The following is a 4420-nucleotide window of genomic DNA, read 5'->3' on the forward strand; positions in this document are numbered from 1 at the left end:
ACCTCTGTTGAATATACTTTTAATTGCATCATGGTCTGGAAAAAGTGGCTTTATTTTTGCATTTGTCTGCAAGGCTTTTATGCCCTTAAACATGGTTAATTTTTGTTTAGGTATCAAGAACAGCTGAGAACATGTATATTCTTTTCCTTTAAAAAAAGTTTTTGCCAAAGGGCAACAAAAATGTGCATACACCTTGATCCAGCAATACCACTACTAGGTCTATACCCCAAAGAGATTATGAAAAAGGGTAAAAACATCACTTGTACAAAAATATTTATAGCAGCCCTGTTTGTGGTGGCAAAGAATTGGAAATTAAGTAAATATCCTTCCATTGGGAAGTAGCAAACTGTGATATATGTATGTCATGGAACACTATTGCTCTATTAGAAACCAGGAGGGATGGGAATTCAAGGAAGCCTGGAGGGATTTGCATGAACTGATGCTGAGTGAGATGAGCAGAACCAGAAAAACACTGTACACCCTAACAGCAACATGGGGGTGATCATAATCCTTAATGGACTTGCTCATTCCATCAGGGCAGCAATCAGGGACAATTTGGGGCTATCTGCAATGGAGAATACCATCTATATCCAGAGAAAGAATTGTGGAATTTGAACAAAGACCAAAGACTATTACCTTTAATTTAAAAATAAATCCATTATCTTATCATATAATTTTGCTATCTCTTATACTTTATTTTTTTTCCTTAAGGATATGATTTCTCTCTCATTACATTCAACTTAGATCAATATATACCATGGAAACAAAGTAAAGACTAACAGACTGCCTTCTGTGGGGAGTTGGGGGAGGGAAGCAAGATTAGGGGGAAAAAAGCAAATCAAGGTCTCCCAATGGTAGAGTCTTACTGTATATTTCTCCTTGTAACTCAAACTTTCTTTTGAATATACATTATGCCATTTGGTGAAGACATTGTTAGTATTTGTTACTTTATTGTCTCTGGTAATTTCAGCAAAATATAGTTTCCTTTTTTTTTAAATTAGGTCTATTTCTGCTTTGGTTTTGTCTGAAATCATGATTGTTGCAATTGTTTTTTTCTACTTCCTGAAAACATAAAAGATATTGTTCTATGAAAACATGATTTTGTGTCCCATAAGCAACATATTGTTGGAGAATCCAGTCAACTATCCTCTTCCATTTTATGAGTTCATTTCATCTGAATTCATATTTATAATTGTTATCTCCCTCCAAACTTATTTTTCCTTTCTCTTAACCTCCCCATAACTAATACATTAATCTGCCCTCTATCTTATTTCACTATTTTCCTTCTCCATTTTCCCTCATGTTTCCTTGTTGTGTGAAACTATTTTCTGTATCCATTGGTCTTCTTTCATCCTTTGACCAGTTCAGATGAGAATGAAGTTCAAATGTCATGTGCTCCTTACCAATCCTTTCCTTTTTTGTAGATTTCTAATTGTGCACCCAGAATGGGATAATTTTCATCTTTACTCTCTTCTGCCATACTTGGTACATTCCTCTTCCTTTCCCTTTTTTCCTTTAATATCCTCAGAACATACAAAACCTTTCCTAGATTCTCTAATAAGGTTCCCTTTAGGAATCCTGCTGATAAAATTCTAAGTTGATATATCATGGTTGTTCCCTCATATTCATGTTTCTCTTAACTCCCATGTTTTTACCTCAAAATTTCTACTCAGTTCTATTCTTTTCCTGGAACTCCACTTTTATTAAAATCTATTTGTCTCTGGAAGATATTACTCAGTTTTCTTGGGAAAGTCATAAGCCTAGACTTTTTGCCTTCTAGAATACTTTATTTCAAATTATGATTTTTATAGTGGCAACTGTTAAAATTTTGTATGATTGTGGTTCTGGTACTTGCATTCTTCTAGATGTTTATGGGGTTTTTTTAATCTGGGGATTGCCATCTTAAGGTTTCTTTCATTTTTACTTTGTACTCTAGTTCTAAGAGATATGGATATTTTTCTTTTGATCTCTTGAAATATGTCGGGGAGAGGGGATTGGCTTTCATGTAGTCCAGTGAATCTTAAATTTCAAGTCTTTCAAGTCTTTCAAGTTTGTTTCAGTATTTCTTGCATACCTAATGGAGGTTTTGGTCTTCTATTCAGTCCATTCTGATTTTCAGGGAGTTTGTTGCTTGACAAGCTTGTTTTTTGAAGTTTTTTTACTTGATATTTTATTTTTGCAGTTACATGCTATGGTTGTTTTTCAACATTCATCCATTTTCATATTTATAAGTTACACATTTTTCAACCACCCTCCCCTCAGTGACAGTCTAATAAAAGTTGTAGATGTATATTTGTGTTTAACATATTTAGACATTAGTCATGTTGTGTAAGAGGAATCAGGACTGAGGGAAAAGAAAACCATGGGGTAGAAAGGAAAAACATAAGGGAAATTTTTAAAAATTTTTAAAAAGTGAACATAGTATACATTCAGATTCTGTGGTTTTGCTTTCCCCCCCCCCCCAGATGTGGATGGCAATGGATATAACAGGTCTCCTGGGGTTATCCTAGATCTCTTAGCTGCTGAAATGTGCTGCATCCATCATTGTTGATCAACTCACAATGTTGTTAATGTATACCATGTTCTCTTCGTTCTCCCTTTGCTCTACATCAGATCATGTAATTCTTTCCATGCTTCTCTAAAGTCTAACCATTCATGGTTTCTTATAGAACAACAATACTCCATAATTTTCATATACTGTAACATGTTCAGTCATTCCCCAGTTGATGGGCATCCCCTCAATTTCCAGTTCTTTACTGGGCAAGGTTTTACTCCTCTTGAGAGAAGTTATTATCTTTTCGTGTCTCTCATTCATAGTTATTTCTTTTTTTCCACTTTTTCTGTAGCATACTCAGTTTTTTTTTAAGGTTTTTGCAAGGCAAACGGGGTTAAGTGGCTTGCCCAAGGCCACGCAGCTAGGTAATTATTAAGTGTCTGAGACCAGATTTGAACCCAGGTACTCCTGACTCCAGGAATGGTGCTTTATCCACTATGCCACCTAGCTGCCCCCATACTCAATTTTTAAAATAATTTTTTGCTTTTTTAAAAATTCTTGCTTAGTGTCTCCCAGGAATTGATTGGCCTTGTAATCAAGCTTTCCTTTTCTTTGTGGCTTTGCATGCAAGTGTTTTGGAGTTATTTTCTTCTGGTTTTTGTTTCTTAAATATCTCTAGCCATAATAGCATTCTAATAAAAGTATTCTTTTTTTGTGTTTGCTCATTGTTCTTTCTATCCACATCCAGACTTCAGACTTTATCTTAGGTCTAGCCTCTGAACACTTCTGTGGGTAATGTCTCAGCAGATTTTGTCCTCTTTGATCATTCTGTTGCTTTGGGGGTTTTTTTAGTACTGTTATTCTAAGCTCTCTGGGTCATATCCAGTTGTTATGATCCAAATTTGGTCACTGAAACTAGATGACTCTTCTTTCCGTCTCTGGGAGTTGCTGTGAGAGCAGCCCCACCCCCTACCGCCATGTCAGCCCATCTGCAGTGGATGGTCCTTCAGAATTGCTCCAGCTTCCTCATCAAGCGCAACAAGCAGACGTACAGCACTGAGACTACCAACCTCAAGGCCTGGAACTCATTCCACTATAACAGGCTGATCCACTGGACGACAGTGGGCATCGAGCTGGCTGTTGACAGCAAGGGCATCATGGTGGTGTTGAAGTGCAGGGCAGGTCAGAGGAAGCCTGCCACTTCCTACATGAAGACCATGATCAACAAAAATGCTCGGGCCACATTCAACAGTGTCTGACATATCATCTGCAAGAATAGATAGCAGAAAGATCTCTACATGGCTACTCATTGTCAGGCTAGTGCCATCCTGTAAAGCCAGAAGCCTGTGGTGGTAAAGAAGCAAACCCACCCACCCAAGAACACCTAAGGTGCCCAGACCTGCATTTGGCTAATAAAGTCAAACTGCCTAATCAAAAAAAAAAAAAACTAGATGGCTCTGGAGGAGAGTAAGGCTTGTGACTTAACTCAGCACTTCCTCACTCAAATCTAATTCATTTATATGTCATGGAATCCTCTCCCTGATGTCATGGTCTTCTTAAAAAACAAAGGATAAATGTCATCATTATTCTAAGCTCTCAGGGATGCTCAGGCTAGGGACTTGAAAGCTTTCATTGCTACCAAGGTGATTTCATATAAGGTAATGGCTGTTCATTGCCACCCTGGCTGAGCTAGTAAATTCCTGACCTGGATTTGATCTGTGGAATACTCCAATCACTTTTTCCTTGATTGGAAATTCCAGTTGCTATGCTCAGCCACTATCAGTCTGCTGAAAAGCTCTGCTAGTCCAACATGACAGAACTGCAAGATTTCCTTTGGCCTGGTACTTCTGCCTTGGGTAATACTTAACACTACAGATTTCTGACCTGGCTGAAGATTGAAACTTGGACCCTGCTCTGCTTCTGAGT

At 37.6% G+C, this 4420-nt stretch overlaps 1 pseudogene; it reads left to right on the plus strand.

Moving 5' to 3' along the window:
• The first annotated feature begins 3471 nt into the window (after positions 1-3471).
• LOC141519996 (large ribosomal subunit protein eL28 pseudogene) lies at positions 3472-3882 on the plus strand (annotated as a pseudogene).
• The last annotated feature ends 538 nt before the right edge of the window (positions 3883-4420 follow it).

This window comes from Macrotis lagotis, chromosome 4 (assembly GCF_037893015.1).
Source record: "Macrotis lagotis isolate mMagLag1 chromosome 4, bilby.v1.9.chrom.fasta, whole genome shotgun sequence".
NCBI lineage: Eukaryota > Metazoa > Chordata > Mammalia > Peramelemorphia > Peramelidae > Macrotis > Macrotis lagotis.